General features: G+C 37.5%; 1 long non-coding RNA gene across 1 annotated transcript; it reads right to left on the bottom strand.

The window, feature by feature from the left end:
* Positions 1 to 3,591: 3,591 nt before the first annotated feature.
* On the bottom strand, positions 3,592 to 5,569 carry LOC133789028 (uncharacterized). Its single transcript, XR_009873440.1, has 2 exons — positions 5,436 to 5,569; positions 3,592 to 4,088 (listed from the first exon to the last, which is right to left on the bottom strand). It is a non-coding gene; the product is annotated as an uncharacterized LOC133789028 (long non-coding RNA).
* Between the last annotated feature and the right edge of the window lie 15,456 nt (positions 5,570 to 21,025).

Here is a 21,025-nt window from a genome sequence, read left to right as displayed (position 1 = left end):
ATAATGTGTATATAAAGATGTATGATTGATTAACATAATGCATATCTATATGTAATAATATTTATTATAATTAAATTATTACTTAATATATTTGTCAAAGTTTAATTATTGCAAAAAATACATTATTTTTATTTTCTATAATCAATTTTATAAACCAATCTATTTTATTTTATGTTCTCTTTATTTAATATACAAAATTTGCAAACAAAAGTATATTTTTTAAATTTTCTATTAATTATATTTAAAAACATCTAAAACTTATTTCTATAAATCTTTAGCCAATAAAAATTAAAATCAATATACAACTTTAGAAAAAATAATTTTGACCCTATATTTTTTGTCATTATCTATTTTGATTCCCTGTTTAATTTTTTTATTTTGGCCCTGTGTTTTGTAAAATAGTTCAAATATAAACTTGATTTTAATCAAAAATATTTTTAACTAAAATCACAAATAATTCACCAAACTCACAACTCAAACAAAAGCCCAACCATTTTTCCTAACAATTGTATTGTTATATTCAATTTTTTCCTTCATAAAAATAGGATTTATGGGTGTATTTGAACAATTTTACAAAATACATAGTCCAAAAAGTAATTTATCAAAATACATAATCCAAACATACAATAGGACAAATTATAGGGTCCAAAAATATATAAATCCAAATAATAACTTTGATTTTTTTTTTGTCAAATGATCCATATATGACACACACTATAATTTTTTTTAAATAAATAATTGAGATTTAGACTATCTAAGTTAATTATTATGATAGAAGTTCATGGTATTATTTATTATACAAAACATAATAATGAAGTACATCTTAGATTTAATGAAATACAAAAGAATTTTCATTTTAATTTTTGAAATTATATATTATATACATATTTAATTTCTTTGATTAATATTCAATTTTTTATAATATTAAATAAAATAAATATAAAATTACTAGTATCAATTTTTTTTTTTGACAAATAGAAATAACAATTTAGTTCATTTTGTTATTTCATTATTTTTTTAAAAAAGTATGTTACTTTTACAAAATTTCAATATGTTTCTACGTACCCAACCTAACCTATATAAAACAACAACACAATAATATCCAATAGGTATTAATTATTAGATTTGGAATGGGAATGAGTAATGATAAGGATCACTTTTATATAAACAGCCATGTAAGTCTTCTGTTAGCCACATGTGTTGAAAGTTAACGGAAGTCCTTCTTTACATTACTGTGAATATTTCGGGAGGAATTTTTAACGGCCTGAAAAAATTAGGAGGCACGATACGGTAGTGGTAATAGTTCGGGGGTAAAAAATCTAAATAGCATTTTTTTAATTATGAGATAGCAACATGCATGGGTTGAAACTTCAAACATTATTGAAAATGCAATATAGAAGAAAAGTCTTGGCATGTTGCCCTTTAGTCTTTATCATATATTGGAAGGGGCCCCTTCTTTTGTATATAATGTTCACTAAAAAACAAATGGCAGGATATACAGATATTAGTCACTTTAATTGGAACAAATAGCCCAAATGCTTTTACTATTAACTTGTTATAACTCTGAAATGGACTCTTAATTTTGTTAAATGGATGACTGTGGTTATGTTTTAGAGAGGGAGAAAAGAAAAGTGCGATGACTATAGAGTATGAGATGCTTGTGTTATTTTGAAGGAGAGATCTAATTAATTTTGTATTTTTCATCTATGTAAAAATTAAAGATTGATATTCTTTTATTAATATATAGAATAGATATGTTGTATAATTATAGAAAAAAGAAAAACATTTTTGACAAAATTTACAAGAAGACTAGGAAAGTGGTCCCAAAAAGCAGACTTGCCGAATTAACAATTTTATTACTATATTCAACAGGACTAGCTTAGACTTATAAAGTATAAACCATTACTTATACTAGTCAAAATATACTCTCTTTCACTAGGTGTATACTATATATCAAGTTCACAGTATTAATTCTTCATATGTAGCTAGCCAATCAAGGCCATTGTCTTAATTTTCTTTCTCAATTTAGTACAGCAATAGGTGATATGTAAAGCTCTTTAATTTGTATCCACAAGCACTTTGGGTGATATCTAGAATAATGGATAATCACATATACCAAACAATCAATAAGATTCTATATTGACATGAGTCTATGACAGCGAAATGAATGAGCTAGTTAGTTCAGTTAGTTCTATCCAAGTATTAATATAAAGAAAAACTCCATGTGTTAAGGTTATTAGGATTACTTAATTTCTCCTAATTAATGAGTATATGTTCCAATTAAACCATTTTGACCTAAATATTTTTGTAAAAAAATAAAATCAGAATGTGCCTCATTTATCTCTTCTATATAATGATAATAAATGTGTAGATAACAGAAATTTTTTGTTTTAAGGGTTTTTTATTTTTTTTACGGAATATTTTTATATTTAACAGAATATTCATATATTTAACGGTAGTTTGTAAACACTTAAACTTAAATAAAATAAAATAAATAGTTAAAAAAATTAAAATTGGATATTTTTGAGATATTTTACCATGATAATTATTTAAAAATAATAAATAATTAAACAAATCAAAATGGAATATTTTTGAGATATTTTATAATGATAATTATTTAAAATTAATAAATAATAAAATAAATTAAAATATGATATTTTTTTAGATATTTTACAATAATAATTATTTAAAAATAATAAAATCATACATTTTATAACTTAAATAAAATTTAATTAAACTTTAACTCACTTATTAGAATAATGTCATATAAACATATAATATAATCTACTGTCAATTAGCAACAAATTGTTTTTTTTTTAAAACTAGCAAGAAACTTAAATTTAAAATCCACGTATAATATTTAATATTATATTAAACATATAATATATATTTATATGAAGTAAATATAAACTTGAACAAAAATAAATAAATTATTTAATTAAAATAATATATTTATTTTAAATTTATATGATATTAATATAAATTTAATAAAAATTCTATAAATAATACTAAGCAAACGTGCATATTGCACGTTGCTTGTATCTAGTATATATATATATGGGAGCACTTTTAATGGTTCCTACATATGGATAGTTACTTTAATATTAATCATTAGATTAAGATCAATGATCCATATTTATAATTGTTAATTAATATTTTTTAAAATAAATTTTAATTTTTATTAGAATGGCTACCTGATTACATAGCGAGATTGTACTCCTAAAATATACGGTCTGTTAAAATTTCCCCCTGAACTATTGATACTATTAGATTGTGCCTATGTTACGATTTGCATAAAATAATTAATATTTTTGTCATTCCCCAAACTTTGACAACTACCAAATTATGCCCACTTTAATTATAAAAATTTAAGAATCTACATTTTTATTAGTTCTTAAAAAATTTAAGAAAAAATATTAAAAAAAATTAATAAAAGACTAAAATTATTTTTTAAAAGAAAAAATAAATTATTACAATTAAAAATATCAAATTCCTTTCTATTTTATGCAAAAATCATAATAGGAGAACGATACGATAGTATTAATATTTCATAAGAAAATTTTAATTAACCACATATTTTAGGAAGTATAATTTAAGAGGCAAAAATACTATTTATATTCATTAAGATATATTGCATTTGCAAGAGTGGGTACACTACTCGATCTTGCAAAACCAGTCTGCAGGCTTTCTTATTACATAAAATAGTATTAGTACGTACTATATAATATATTGTTCATATCTCCCTTTTATTGGTTTTACACGATGAGGATATATTTATATAAAACACATAACACTAACACAGCTGATGATGATGAGCTAGCTTTGGCAGCACTTAGAGAATTATTATTAATTCCATGGCCTTCAGGTGAAGAGATGATTTAAGTAGATCGATCTGATCTGATCTGATCTGATTGATCTAATCATTCAATGGCCATGAGGTACGCAGTGGCCGCCGCGGACATAGATAGTACAGGGCGGGGCTTTTGGGGCTTTTGGTACGCATGGGGAATAGCGTTTTCCGCGGCCACAAGAAAATGGAATTTGGCCAGGCGGTGCTGCTCCGATCACTCGCTTGTAAATAGGAGCACCTGTAACATCATTAATAATATATATTACAAATCTACCACGGTATATATATTAATTATCTTTAAAAATATTGACACCGTAAATACTTAAGTTCGTACTTTTATTATACTTAAATATTTAATATTTATTTTTTTATCACAATTGTTATTTTTTCTGTTAATAGGAAAATATCAAACTTTTTAATTGGGGATATTGGCAGCATTAATACATAAATTTATATAATTGTTGCATTTAAATACCTAACTTTTGATATTTGAAGCATAAATATATATAAAAATATCATTTTGGCCCCTATATTTTTCTTGAATATGCAATTGGTTCGTGTTTTGTTAAATGACAATTCAGATCCGGTATTTTACAAAATGGATCAAAATAGTACTTTAGACCCGAGTTTAGTCAAAATATTTTCAATTATAAGATCAATTATCGGGTCGTTAGTGATGTAATGAGTTCAGAGAAGTGGAGAAAGTGGTCGAAGAGCTGAGAATGAAATATTATATTTGATTTTTTTTTACCAAAATTGGATATAAGATACTATTTAGATCCATTTTGTAAAACAAAAATCTGAATTGTCATTTAACAAAACACAGGAACCGATCACGTAGCATATTTTCTCTATTATATATGTAGTATCACAAATAAATATTATTAGTGAATTAAGAAAATATCAATTAATTAACGTACGTAAATATATTTATTAATTTTCTTTAATGATATACATTATATTAGTTGACTCGTGCTTCTTTTACTTACCATGGTTTAATATACATATACATAGGTGATTTTGCGGCATGAGTTTCAAAAAGAGCCATGTTGGTAGAGCTATTTTGTATTTGTGATTCGTAAACAGTTTTCGATGCATTTTTTTTTTATTACCGTATATATTGTAGTTATTTAGAGCATTCTATTTTGAACCTAGTTTTTTGGCACTGTAAATTATTCATAATTTTCTGAATATTTACATGATACTCTAAATAAGTAGAATATACACGGTCATAATATAATTTTCAGAAAATTATAGAATATCTTGAAAAATGAAAATAAAATTAAAGAAAAGGAAGACAATTTCCACTAAGAAAGGAAAAGAAAAATATAAAATTATAGAAAAAAAAATTATATAATTAATATTATCTTTACACAAATATAAATAGACAATACACTAATTACTTATTTGAATACAAGTATTTCATAATATTTATAATTTCAAATATTATCAGTTTTTAAGTACATATGTATAAACAATTTACAATAAAGATGTATATACACAATAAATAATACAATATTATTTATTAAACTAAAAATAATCAACGTAATAACTAAGTAATGAGAAGGGAAAGCATTTTTCTCACCTTCTTTTAATTCTCGAGCAAGGACTAATGACGATGAGAAGAAGAGAATGGTAGACAACATAACTGTAATTAGTATAAGAGAAGACTTCATCTTGTTTTTGGATATTTTGGCTTCTACATCTTCCTCCTTTTTATAGCCGAACAATAATAGGCTAGGTGGCAAAACAGTAATTTTAGCTAAAGCAGAAGACTACAGTGGAAGTAGTGGAGTTAATCTCAGTTAACCAACGAAAACAAAAAGTAATAATATAATTAAAAAAACTTTCACGGTAGAAAAGCTGCTTTATAATTAAAACTAGAAAACATAACCGCGCTCCGCGCATTCTTTTGTAATTATTAAAAAATATATATTTTTAAATATTTTTTTGGAGATTGTGGGGTGGTGATTCATTTTCACCATACTCGTACAACATGCTCTTTATATAGACACGTGAAGACATCTTGATTATAATTTTTTATTTCATGATGGTGTTCACTGTTCATTGTATAGCGAACTTTCAGTGTGTTTTTGAAAAATTCTGACAAATTAAAGTACCGAAAATAAAGTTCAAAAAGTTTGTTGTACATGTACTTTTATTTATTTATTATTATTATACGCTTTGTGTAGTTTTTTTTTTATAAAAAGTCTAAATTATGTATAAGAAAATTTATATTTTGTGTAAGACTTATTTTGGCCAATTACCTATTTGAAGCATTTATTTTTAAAAATTAACTTTTAGATCTTGTGTTTTGTCAAAAGAATAAAAATTGGAATTGATAGATTGATTATTTGAACACTGTATTTTTGCTCATTACCCGTTTTGACAATTTATTTTTAAAAATGAACCTTTGGACCATGTATTTATTTAAAAGGTTCAAACTTCTTATGAAAATTAAATTATATATTTATATAATATTTATTTTCTGTAAGGGTTCACACTATTTTGAATATTGTATTTTAGTCGATTATCCGATTGGAACCTTTATTTTTACAAATTAACTTGTAGACCTCAAGTTTTGTGAAAAGGTTAAAATAGGAATAGATAGATTTTTAATTAATTTTTTTAGTATTTTTCAATGATTAAGTAGTTAAGATATTTCAGCTAAATAAATTTTTAATCAAATTAATATTTATATATATTGATATTTTTAATTGTTAAGATATTTTAGAAAATAGAAAACGAATAAAAAAATTAGATTAAATGAGAAAATAGAAAGAATGCTTTGAATAGATTTTAGAGTGTCACATAATCTCCTTGAAGCTATTCTTTATATATATATGAATATTCTAAAAAGAATTTTTCGTGCTTCACATCAACCCCACATCTTTTGTTGCTGTGGAAATGTCCACTAAAATTACAATCTAGAAAATATTTATTTACTATAGTGAAAACAAATCACAATTCCAAAAAATACAATTAGTAATATCGTATTTTCACAAGCTTAATATTAATGATTATTAATACAATTAGTAATATCGTATTGTCACAAGCTTAATATTAATGATTATTACAATTAGTAATACAATTAGTAATATATCAAATGAGAGAAAAATACAATTATTAATATTAATGATTGATGATGATAGTTATAATATTTTGTAAAACTACTCATTTTTTAATAAAAAATATAATTATAATATAATAAGAAAAATAGATATATAGAGAACCGAAAACTATTACGTAATTTTTAATTAATTTTTTTTAGTATTTTTCAATGATTAAGTAGTTAAGATATATATTATAAGAAAAATGAATTTTTAATCAAATTAATATGTATATATATTGATATTTTTAATTGTTAGAATATTTTAGAAAATAGAAAATGAATAAAAAAATTAGATTGAAGGAAAAAATAGAAATAATGTTTTGAAGAAATTTTAGAGTGTCACATGATCTCCTTAAGTCTCTCCTTTATATATTTATATATGTATATATATAGTCTAAAAACAATTTTTCGTGTTTCACATCAACCTCCGTATCTTTTGTTGCTGCGAGAATGTCCACTAAAATTACAATCTACAAAACATTTATTTACTATTGTGAAAACAAATTACAAATCCAAATAATATTATTAGTAATATCGTATTGTCACAAGCTTAATAAAATATCAAATGAGAGAAAAATACAATTATTAATATTAATGATTGATGATAATAATTATAATATTTGTAAAACTATTCACTTTTGAAGAAAAAACATAATTATAATATTGTTATATACAGATTTCGAGCCATGAAAATTGTGACATCGAAATCTGGATTCATAATGGATGAACTCGTAAAGTCTGGAATATGATTCGAAATATAAACATCGAGCTGGCAGATTTAATTGCTGAACCACGTAAAAAATCGTGTGCATTATCATATGTTTATTGGCCATTACTGATTATTGTTTACGTGCTCTTCTTTAACTGTTGACGAAAAACGGCGTCAACAGTTTGGTGCTTTCATTGAGAGCCTTAAGCATTCATTCCTGAATAAATCATGGCCACTAATAATCAGAATACACCTGAAGAGAGTTACCCGAGACGTCCTGGGAAACAACCGATGGAAAACCCAGATGTCGAAGAAAGGAGTGGATCCTCCGATTCTAGGGGACCACCTCCTCCACCAAGAGATGAGGATATGTATTACAATCCTGAGCGATATGTTCCTATTGTGGAACTTGAGAACCGACAATAGAAACAGCAGTTGGCAGAGGCCAACAAGTGGAATGAGGAGTTGGCTAGGATAGCCGCAGAGGCGTAGGTGGCTCAGCCCCCGCCTCCGCGTGAAAACCAAGCTCCTCCTCCTAGGGATGTGCATGTTCCTCCCCGTAGGCCCCGTGGGCGTCCACAGAAAAACGCTGCCCCAAGGAATGCTCGGGCTAGGGCCCCGGCACAACCTCCGGCACCAGCAGAGCCATTCGCTCCTCCTAGGCCCCAGAGAAGTACTCGAGCTAGGGGTCCAGTTAATCCACCTGTGGAAGTACCTGGGGGAGCTGAGAACAACCGAGCCCCTGCAGAGGTTCGGACTTAGGTCCCTGGGAGCGCACCACACGCAACCAACCCATCTCAGGCAAACTCCGGAAAGTCTAGGCCACGAAATGGGTGGCAGCCACCGTCACCCATACGGTTCCCTCCATCGCCTATAAGGTATCCTTCGCCTCCTCGTAGGAATACACAACCAGTTCGAGATCAGAACGAAAGGCATGCAGAAAGGAGACAAGGAAACATGGGAACTTTTCAGGAGCGGAGAGGTGCCCTATCTGAAAAGAGTCAAACATCTCGGTCTCGCACGGCGGAAACGAGGCGGCATGGAAAAAACCCATCTCGAAATAATCATGCAGCAAGTTTTACCAGTGACGACTCGGGAGATACCAGGTCGGTCAACATGCATGATCGAGGTCGTAAGAATACTGGGAGCCGCAAGAATCGCTCCGAGTTACGAGAACATTTGAATCAAAGTCGGGGCAATGTTGACCCGATAAATCCGGACCTGAGGGATCGCTTGAATAGGTGTAAAGATCCTTTACGGAGACGCGAGCCTGGAATTGTGATCGACGACAACCGATTCCAAACATTGCCTCTCGCGGACCCAGTCCAAGAGAGAATCAATCAGCTGGAAAAGGCATTCAGGCTTTTGAAAAACGAGCAAGAACATGATCGACATGAAGATTCTGATGAGGAGCTTGAACCGTTTGCTCCCCATATTTCCAGCACTCCATTTCCACAAGGGCTTCGGATCCCTCACGTCCCGACGTTTGAGGGAAAGACCGACCCATATAGTCATCTGAGTACGTTCAACACCATAATGAGAGCCAGCAACGTGGGTTACGAGCTCAGATGCATGTTATTTCCAGCATCATTGACAGGACCAGCTAAAAGCTGGTTCGAAAAATATAAGAGACATTCAATAACCTCTTGGGAGCAGCTGTCTAAAGACTTCAAAAAGCAGTTCAAAGCCATGATGGGGGTTCGACCTGAGGCGTCAACCCTAACTAATGTTCGGCAACAACCAGGCGAAACATTAAAAGTTACCTTACAAGGTTTAACTTGGAAGTCGCCCGAGCTCAGAATGTGGATGACAGTGGACACTTAATGGCTGTCCAGGCCGGAGTAATGCCAGGAAGCGCCCTCTGGGACGATATGCAAAGAAAACCGGTGAGGTCCCTAACCGAGTTTAATAGACGAGCGCAGAGGTTTGTCAATATAGAGGAAGCGAGGTCGACAATTAATGTGACTTCCCAGCCCGAAACTACAATGATAAACGTAAACTCTGCCTCAACCTCGGCGGACCCAGTAGCTTCAAAGCCTGCTGTGGAAAACCCTTCCAAGAGAAAAAAGAACGAAGGAAGTAACCCCGAAGCCGAAGGAGGAAAGAAAAAGAAGGGGGAGAGATATTTCTCCGTGTATAGAGTGTACACCGAGCTCAATGAGTCTCGGGAGAACATATACCTGGCTAATGAAAACCAGGTCCCCTTTAGACGTCCGGACCCGATGAGAAATCAAAAGTCCAAGAGGGATTCAAGCAAGTATTGCCGATTTCACAGAGACACCGGGCATACTACCGATGAATGTCGACAGTTGAAAGACGAGATCGAAGGATTGATCTCGAGAGGCTACTTTAGACAATATGTTAAGAACCAGAGTACTAATCAGGCAACCGCAAACCAGAGAGTTGCCGCATCGCAGCCCGCACCAAACAATAATTCCCGAACTCGGGAAGAAGATAGGCCCCCACCGATTGATGGAGAGGATGTGATAACCATCTCGGGAGGGCCTCACCCCGCAGGAACGGGCAGAAATGCCCAAAAGAGATATGTTAAAGAGCTGAAGACCGGGGACGGGTTTCCCTACGAACCCGAACCTAGAGCTCCAAAAAGTCAGAGGATCGAATCCCAACCAATTAATTTTACTGAGGAAGACGCGTCCCATGTTCAGTTTCCTCACCATGATCCGCTGGTTATCACTCTCCAGCTGGCAAATAAGAGGGTCCACCGAGTTCTCATAGACAGTGGGAGCTCAGTTAACATCCTCTATAAAGCAACCCTCGAGAAGATGGGACTCTCCCTTCGTGACCTGAAAGCATGTGCAACTATTCTATACGGCTTTTCAGGAGAAGGAATCGCCTGCATGGGCTCCATCGAGCTACCTGTAACCTTAGGAGACTACCCAATCTCGACAACTAAGATGATGGAATTCGTGGTAGTGGATCTACCTTCAGCCTACAATGTTCTGCTCGGGAGACCCGTCCTGGTCGGGCTGGGGGTAGTCTCATCAGTAAGGCATCTGGCCCTTAAGTTCCCGACCCCCAGCAGCGTCGGAACATTAAAGGGAGATCAATTAGCTGGGAGGGAATGCTACAACATCTCCTTGAGAGGAAAGAAACAGACGAGCGCACAAGCGCTCGCCATCATTCAAAACAAAGACGGAACGATCTTAGAGATTGATGAAGAGATCGATCCAAGGGTTGAGGAAAAATCTGACCTCAAACCCTTGGAAGAGCTCGAAGAAATTCAGCTCGAATAAACCAATCCCATGAAAAAGGTGAAGGTTGGAAAACACCTCCAGGAAGAGGCAAAATAACAACTAATTTTCTTTTTAAAGAAAAACCAGGATGTCTTTGCATGGTCACATTCGGACATGGTGGGGATAAGTCCGAATATAGCAAGCCATGCATTAAATATAGATAAAAGCTTCCCTCCGAAGCAACAAAAACGAAGGCAGCTGGATGATGACAGAAAAAAGGCACTGAAAGAGGAGGTCGATAGGTTGAAAGCAAACCGATTTATTAGGGACGCTTTTTACCCTGACTGGGTAGCCAATCCGGTGTTGGTCCCAAAGCCTAATGGGACGTGGCGAACCTGCATTGACTACTCGGACCTCAACAAAGCTTGCCCAAAGGATTGTTTTCCATTACCAAGGATTGATCAGCTCGTGGATGCCACGGCGGGGCATGGACTGATGTCGTTCATGGATGCCTATTCTGGATATAACCAGATTCCCATGCATGCCCCCGACCAAGAACATACGAGCTTCATAACGGATAAGGGGCTATACTGCTATAATGTCATGCCATTCGGGCTCAAGAATGCTGGGGCCACATACCAGCGGCTCGTGAACATGATGTTTTCAGAACAAATAGGGAACAACATGGAAGTTTATGTTGATGACATGCTTGTCAAGTCTCAACTCAACAAGAACCATGTTGATGACCTCGAAGAGTGCTTCGGCGTGCTCCGAAAGTATAACATGAAGCTAAATCCTCAGAAGTGCACTTTTGGGGTATCTTCAGGAAAATTTCTGGGCTTTATCGTGAACTCTCGTGGAATCGAGGCCAACCCCGACAAGATCCAGGCCCTAATTGACATGCCCTCACCTCGAAGACACAAAGATGTCCAAAGTTTGACTGGTAGGATGGCAGCCCTAAGCAGATTCATCTCGAAATCTACGGACCGTGGTCTTCCATTTTTCAACCTATTGAGGGGAGGTAAGAAATTTGAATGGACGGAGGAGTGCGAGCTGGCCTTTCAGCAGCTCAAAAAGCACATTGCAGAACCCCCCATCCTGTCAAAACCTGTTACGGGAGAAGTACTGTACCTATACCTTTCCACCACCAAACACGCGATAAGCGCAGTACTCGTTCGAGAAGAAGATAAGGTACAAAGACCCGTTTACTACATCAGTAAAAGGTTATTGGGGGCAGAATCGAGATACCCCTTGATGGAAAAGCTGGCACTCAGCTTAATACATTCATCTCGTAAACTTCGCCCCTACTTTTAGGCGCATCCCATCCATGTGTTGACTGATCAACCACTTCAACAAGTCTTGTCCAAACCGGAGGCTTCAGGTCGACTTCTTAAATGGGCGGTTGAGCTCGGGCAGTTCGAGATCACCTACCATCCGAGGACGACAATTAGGGCTCAGGCTTTGGCTGACTTTATAGTGGAATGTACTGGCATAGCCGACGACGAGGTGATAACCCCGGCCCACGAGCTGTGGAAACTTTACGTCGACGGCTCATCAAATGAAAATGGAGCGGGGGCAGGGGTCATTTTGGTTACTCCCGCAGGGAGCAGATTTCATTTTGCCTTAAGATTTGGCTTCAAAGCGTCGAATAATGAGGCCGAATACGAGGCTTTACTCGCGGGACTTCGTATAGCAAAAGAGCTCAAAGCTAGAGCTATACATTGCTACAGTGACTCCCAGCTCGTGGTTAATCAAATCTTGGGAGAATACCAGGCTCGTGGCACGAGGATGGCAGCTTATTTAGAGAAGGCGAAATCCGCATTAGAGTGTTTCGAATTTTATGCGATCGAACAGGTTCCCTGAGAGTGGAACTCAAATGCAGATGCTTTAGCTCGGCTTGCTACCTCCGCTGAGAATGATGAACTAAACGTTGTCCCCATAGAACACCTCTCGGCACCTAGCATTAACGAGCCGGAGGAGGAAGACGTATGTATGATTGAGTCCGAGCCAACGTCGATGACCCCGATAGTGGAATATCTCGAGACCGGTGTCCTTCCAAAAGACCGGAACCAGGCTCGAAAGTTAATGTATCAGCTTCCCCGATACACCATGATGGACGGAAAGCTATATAGAAGGGGGTATTCCATGCCATTACTACGGTGCGTAACTCCACCCGAAGCCAAGAGGATCATCGAAGAAATTCACGAAGGGTTCTGTGGAGACCATACTGCGGGGCATAGCCTGTCCAAGAAAATCATACGCCAAGGATATTTTTGGCCCACCATTAAGTCAGATTCTTTCGAATATGTAAAGAAATGCGACAAATGCCAGAGATTCGCCACGATTCCTCGAGCTCCACCATCCGAGCTGACCATGTTGACATCCCCATGGCCATTCGCGGTATGGGGAATCGACCTCATTGGCTCTCTCCCAACTGGCAAAGGTGGTGTAAAATATGCTGTGGTCGCGGTGGATTACTTCACAAAGTGGACGGAAGCTGAACCGTTGGCAACAATAACTTCCAAAAAAGTCCTTGACTTCGTGGTAAAGAACATTGTATGCCGATATGGGGTGCCGAGGAAGATTGTGTCCGATAACGGAACCCAGATCGATAGCGACTTGTTTACCAACTTTTGTGAAAAGAATGGAATAATAAAGAGTTTTTCGTCAGTGGCTCATCCTCAGGCAAATTGCTAGGTCGAGGCTGTAAACAAAACTCTCAAGAGTTTATTAAAGAAAAAGTTGGAGGAAGCGAAGGGACGTTGGCCCGAAGAATTGCCCCAAGTCCTATGGGGTTATAGGACCACTGCTCGAACTTCAACGGGACATACCCCGTTCTCTCTAGCATACGGATGTGAGGCTATGTTGCCTATTGAGGTCGAAATTCCAACAATCCGAACTCAAATTTACGACCAAGACTCAAACCACACCCATCTCGAAGAAACCTTAGACTTGATTGAAGAAAAGAGAAACGAGGCTCAGCTAAGGAACGCTGCCTACCAGCAACGAGCTACCAAGTATTTCAACAAGAGGGTTCGAGATCGAAAATTCGGTGTGGGAGATCTGGTGTTAAGACGTGTATTCTTGGCGACACGAGATCCAGCAGCTGGTGTGCTCGGGCCGAATTGGGAAGGACCATACCAGATAGAGTCAATCATCCGGTCCGGTGTGTACAAACTTGCGAGATTGGACGGGAGCCTGGTACCGCGAGCATGGAATGGCGAATACCTTAGACCTTACTATCATTAGTATAGGAAGTGTGTTGCTTATAACCATGATTGATTATCTGTACTAATTTGTCTATTTTCGAATTCCACTAAATAAGGATCTATTTCGTTCAATATGTTATCTCTTTTTATTTTTGCAATCTCTCTTAATTTAATAACCTATGGTCACACTCATAGGATATTAAGGGGGCATCATTGGTACATATACCATCAACTTAAAAAATAAAATAACATACACGAAAAACATAAAAGTATTTGGATATAACCAGATACACGAGCTTAGATAGTTTGGATATAACCGAATTATAAAAAACATAAAAGTATTTGGATATAACCAGATACGCGAGCTTAGATAGTTTGGACATAACCGAATTATCAAAAACATAAAAGTATTTGGATATAACCAGATACACGAGCTTAGATAGTTCAGACATAACCGAACTATCAAAAACATAAAAGTATTTGGATTTAACCAGATACGCGAGCTTAGATAGTTTGGACAACCAAATTATCAAAAGATAATAACGTTTGGATTTAACCAGATGTGCAAACTTAATAGGTTTGGAACAAACCAGCTAAAACTAATCGACGAGTTGGAATTTAAACCTACTTCGAGATAAGTCGAGATCAAGGCTGGAATATCTTATGGGAAAATAGTTTCGAACTCATAACTTCAGAGAAATAACCGAGGACGAGGAAAAGTAACTAAGCAATAGGATATAACTAGACCATTTATATTACACACCATACAAGTACTTTCGAGTTCGTGGTTAAAGTAATATCCGACTTTGATAGGCCTGAGGATCGTGTATACTCCAAAATCGATAGAGCTATGGTTAACATCAAATGGACAGAACAATACACAAATTCTGAAGCTGTTTTCCTCCCTTAAGGTATCTTTGATCATAGTCCCATTCTTATTTCTTTCTATTTGGATGTGGAAATTGGGAAACAACCATTCAGGTATTTTAGAATGTGGAAGGAGGCACCTGCATATGCATCTAAGCTGTGCACTCTCTGGAATCAATTAACTTCGGGTACTGCAATGTATAAAGTTGTCCTGAAGTTAAAAAGGCTTAAACAGATGTTCAGAGTCATCAATAGAGAGGGATATCATGATATTCATAAGGCCGAAGTACAGGCTAAGCTTCACCTGCTAGAGCTACAACAAAGTTTGCATCGAGATCCTATTAATGAGGCCTTACTTCATCAGGAGTCCTTAGCTAGGGAAGAATATACACGGTTAAACAGAGCATATCTGTCATTCCTAGCACAGAAAGCCAAAGCTACTTGGGTGATGAATGGGGATGAAAACACTACTATTTTCCATGCTTCGTTGAAAGTTAGAAGGCTGCAAAATCGCATTTATTCTATACAATCTGAGCAAGGTAACTGGGTGGATACAACAGATGGGGTACAGAGAGCTTTTCTGGATTATTATCAGACCTTATTGGGGACCCGAATGCTGAGGAGAAGAAAGGTTTCACAGGCCATTATTGACTTAGGTCCTGGAATCTCTGAGGAGCACTCTAAGTTGCTGTCTCTCCCGTTTACTACACAGGAAGTTAAAAAGGCACTATTCTCCATTTCAGGCTTAAAGGCTCCTGGGCCTGATGGATATGGTAGTTATTTTTATCAAGATAACTGGGATTTAGTAGGTCCGGAGGTGTGTGCAGCTGTTCTAGACTTCCTAACCACAGGGAAATTGCTTAAAGAAATTAATGCTACAACCATCACCCTCATTCCAAAAACCAAATGCCCTGCCAAAGTGAGTGATTTTAGACCAATATCCTGTTGTAATGTACTGTATAAAATTGCCTCGAAAATGATATGTGCAAGGTTGAGAGGGGTATTACCAGAGTTGATTGCAGAGAACCAAGGAGGATTTGTCCATGGGAGGTACATAGGCCACAACATAATGATCTGTCAAGACCTTGTACAACATTATGGAAGGAAAATCAGTCAACCAAGTTGTTTACTTAAAGTGGATCTGCAGAAGGCATATGATACAATAGAGTGGGATTTCATAGAGGAAATGCTAGAGGCTTTCAAATTTCCAAAGAAGATTATCAATCTTATCATGATATGTGTTCGAACTCCTAAATTTTCCTTAATGATCAATGGATCTTTATGTGGTTTTTTTGCAGCAAAAAGAGGCATAAGGCAAGGAGATCCTTTGTCTCCATTACTGTTTGTCTTAGGTATGGAATACCTCTCTCGGATCATGATTAAAGTAGGATCTTGCTCAGATTATAAATATCATGTTAAGTGTAAATCTTTGAAATTGAATCATTTATGCTTTGCGGATGATCTACTAATGTTTTGCCATGGAGACTTTGTTTCGATTTTATGGATGCTTAGAGGGCTCAAGCTCTTTTCGGGGACTTCTGGCCTAGTACCAAACCAAAACAAATCTGCATTCTACTGTAGTGGTATGGCAGAGTCTGAGGTTAATCGAATCATAGCCGCTTCAGGATTTGCCAGGAGTCAGTTGCCGTTCAGATACCTTGGTCTTCCAATCTGTTCTAAGAGACTCTCATCAGTAGAATGTGGCCTTATTTTAGAGAAAATGGTTCATCGAATTAGGCAATGGAGCACAAGAAACTTATCTTATATGGGCAGAGTTACTCTAATAAACTCAGTTTTACTGTCTATACATTCATATTGGGCCCAAATTCTGATATTGCCGAAGAAAGTGTTGAAGGACATTGATGCCATTTGTAGAGCTTTCCTCTGGAGAGGAATGAGTGACAATGCAGGGCCTGGACTAGTAGCTTGGCATCATATCTGCAATGCTAAAACAGGTGGAGGGCTGGGGTTTAAGAGAGTTGTGGATTGGAATATTAAAGCCATAGGAAAATACATATGGGCTATTGCTTCAAAAAAGGACAATCTATGGGTTAAATGGATACATAACATCTATTTGAAGCAAATGGATTGGTGGGATTACAAAGCTCCATTGAATAGCAGCTGGTATTGGAGGAAAATGGTGGCTGTTAAGGACATGTTTAAAGCTAAAATCGATAAGGCATCTTTTGCAGCACTGAAGTTCAGTATCAAAGTCAGCCATGATTTGTTGTTTGATTCCCCTATCAAAGTAAACTGGGCAAAGTATGTTTGGGAGAGGTTCTCTGTACCAAAACACAGATTTGTCTTCTGGTTAGCCATGATGCAGAGATTACGCACCAGAATGTTCATTCACAAGTATGATCTCTCCATTGATTCATCATGCTTATTCTGTGGAGATTTTAGTGAAGATGTTCATCACCTTTTCTTTCAATGCAAATATAGTAGAACATGTCTAATACAGGTGAAAGAATGGCTGGGCTGGAAAATTAAAGCAGAGGAATATGGGTGCCTGCTGCATTGGATTGGGAAAACTAGAAGATGGAGCAGATTTCAGAAAAGCACTTTGAAAGCAGTTCTTGCTTCTCTGATCTACCATATTTGGAGAGTGAGAAATGACCTTCTGTGGTCTCAAAAGATGTGGACCATAGATCATACCATCCAGGCAATACAAAGGGATATCAGATTGAGGATATATCCTTTAATTACAAGCAAAACAAAGTCCTTAGATAAAGATTGGTTTCAGACAATTTGTCAAAAGTAGTTAATGAGAATGTACAAAGATAATGATGTATTAATGATAGTATTAGTGGGGACACATATTGGGGAATTGTAGATTGGGAATATATAGTCATATACCATACATGGCTGTACTTGAATTGGAGATTGTACATGAGTTGGTTTTTGAGCAATACAATGATCTTATTTACCAAAAAAAAAATATCCGACTTTGATGAATAACGAGATCGGAAGCGGATAATTCGAACAAACTATATGTGAATGCATCGAGTTTCGAGCCTAAATCCAAACTATGTTTGTATGAAGAAATAAACATAAACAACTCATTAATATAAAATATGCAAAATATTTCGAGCCAGGAAATGTAAAGCATATATAAATTAATATAAAAAGAAATTGTATCAGCCCTACATGCATAAATTAAAATAGTTACAAAGAATAAAGGGACGCAGCCCCGAGGTGAGGATCAGGAAGGAGCAGTTCCCTTGGCTTTTCCAGTGTCAACGGTACTAGACCCCCCAGGACGAATAGCATGACTATCCTTCTGAGCAACCTCTCGGGCGGCTTCACTCGCCTCAAGATGGGCACTCCACCGCTCTACATAGTTGGCCTCGAGAGGACCCAGGAAGCTGGTATCGAGGTCGGCATTGTCAACCCAAATTTTGTACATGGCCTAGTCAACCGCCTTCTCCTTCTGCTCTTTGAACTCGTTCAGGAGGCGGGCCTTCTCGCTTTCCATGATGTCGAAAGTAGCAGCTTTCTCCTCTTCGAGCTTAGCATTAGCCTTCTCCAGCTCAGCAAGACGAGTCTTCGCCTGTTCAAGCTCGGCTTTCGTTTTCTCCAGCTCCGCGAGACGAGTCTTCACATTCTCGAGTTCGGTCTTCGAGTCCTTGAGTTCATCAGCCATCTTAAGCTGGAGATCCCTCGACTCTTGGGGCTAGAGACATACTCGTGTGCACCTCGTTGGTCAGCTTATAATTAAGCTGTACTGAAACGACAAGGGCCTGAAATACAAAGAATGAATTAGATCACAAGCTGGGACACAAACAATTAAAGGTGAGTTGCGAAGGTTACCGTGGCAGTAAGTTCAATACTCTTATCATAAAGAGTATTACAGTCTGAGGCCTTGTGCAAAGGGTCCCAATGGTCGGCGCCGAAGCCTGAAAAACTTTGACCCACTCGAGAGAGGACGTCCGAGCTAAGTACAGCCCCTTGGGTCCCAGCAGCACCGTCAAGCACGAACTCCTCAACATGAGGTCGGGCCGTCGGCAGTAGGACCTTGGATACGGAAGGCTTCTTCGGAGGCCGACCGACTGTTATTTGAGTATCGGTTGGAGGAAGCAAGATGGGCGCGGTTGAACCAGATGCATCAACCTGGACGATCGGTTCCTCAGTTGTGCTCGCAGTAGCCTGAGCCGTTGGGGTCTTCTCTGAGCGTCTGGGGACCTTGGATGGTCGGTCGGACCTCCGCGAGGCTCTCGGGCGCTTACTCTTCTGAGCTCCATCTCCCTCATCACTAAAGAGCACTGTGTCAAGGTCGGGATCCATGGCACCTGCACAGTTCCAATCAAGGTTAGATATCATGCTAATAAACTTGAAAAAAGAAAAAACCAAGTAAAGAAAGACCTAACTGGAACTCTCCCCCGAACTAGAGCTCGGGGACCACGAAATTCCCCCATCTTCAGAAGAGGCGGGGGGAGTACCTTCACTGTAGGTGGGTGTCAACCTCGAAAGGTCCCTATAATCATTGGTCCCATATTGGACGGCTATCCCGTTCCACACCTCGTTTAGACTGTACATGGTGTCATACTTCCCGAGCCAACTATCAAACCTATGAACTCGGTCGTCTACCCGAGTCCATATGTAGAAGTGGTATCTATCATCCGGGCCTAAAACTAACCTATCGGGTTTATGTTTTAATAAGGTGGGGGACCACATTCTCCATCTAAGGATGACTTTACCTTCTTCATCGAAGTCTGAGCTCGAGGCTTCATCATTAGCCTCATTCCCCGATGGCGGACTTCTTCGGTGAGCTGGAGGTGGAGGCCTCACCTCTCTCCTCGGAGGGAGGATGCCTGTGGGCAAAGACACTTGCTCCCAATGATCATACTTGTTGTTGGACCAGTCTGAGGTGGACTGGCCATCTCCCAAAAGCCCGCAAGCTCGGAGCTTGCTCTCGTGTAAGAGGTACAAGAGAGACCTCCAGCCATAAGGGAGTTGGAGCAGAGTCTCTCTATGCTCCTTCATGGCGTCATTGGGTATAAGGCGGAGAAAATTGGCTGGAAAATAAGACACATTGCAACTAAGTGCGAACCTACAAATAAGAACCCGAGCACAGAGATAAAGAAGGTTGGAATACTTACGAATCCGCCTGAATGAGTAGCATCGAGACGGGGACAGGCCATCTGTCCAGAAGAAGGCTTTTTTGAAATCAGGTGGATGATTAGGGAGATCCTTAAACACCTTTTTCTCTTTGGGATAGCTCGAAAGGTAGTAAAAGCCATCTCCTCCCCGAGCTCGGGAGGGATTACTTTTCAGACAGAAGAGATACAAAATCTCTTGCGGCGAAGGTCCTTCCCACTTCAGCTCGTGGTATAGCGACCTCAGGGCAGACAGAACCCTGTAAGAATTGGTGTTGAGCTGGAACGGAGCCAACCCAACAAAATCCGTGAAGTCCTTGAAAAAAGACTTCAAAGGCAATAGCGCTCATGCCTTCATGTGTTCCTGACTCCATGCCGCGTACCTCAGCCTGTTGTCAGGGTTCCCAGGGGCATAGCAGCTCCGTTCGCTAGCGGTCGGAGCTCGACACCTCAAGGAGCTTAACAACCTGAGGCCATGGAAGGCCAGAATATCAGTTATCTGATTTGTCGAGGTAATCGAGCTCCAATAGTGCTCGGCCTCGAAGATATCTCTCCTCGATTGCGAGGTAGAAGGCTCCCCCATGAGTGAAAATTGGAGCTCTCCCGGGATGTACGCAACGGTCACTATCAATTTAGGGTCAAGTGGGATCGGCCTGGGCCCTGAGTTGGATTCTGGATAAATAGCCTCTCGAAGGATCCTCCTTTTCTTCTCTATGACCTCGTCTATTTGGCGGCGATAATGAGCTCGAATATCCTCCTGCTCGCGCGCGAGGTTGTACTCACGAATTCGACGTTGATTCCGAGCAAACAGCGACTCCGGGCTCGGGGTTTTTGGTGAGTGAGGGATTGCCAGCAATGACCCCCACCATCTTTCCAGATTCTGTGACATCTAGCAAGAAAGAAAAAATGGTGAGGGCCATGCATGCAAGAATTGAAAGATTATGAGCTTGACAGGACAAGCTCGGAGCTTAAGAACGAAGCGAGTTCG

This window comes from Humulus lupulus, chromosome 7 (genome assembly GCF_963169125.1).
Source record: "Humulus lupulus chromosome 7, drHumLupu1.1, whole genome shotgun sequence".
Lineage (NCBI taxonomy): Eukaryota > Viridiplantae > Streptophyta > Magnoliopsida > Rosales > Cannabaceae > Humulus > Humulus lupulus.
Note: the sequence above shows the minus strand (reverse complement) of the source record. Positions and strands in the feature narration are given on the sequence as shown.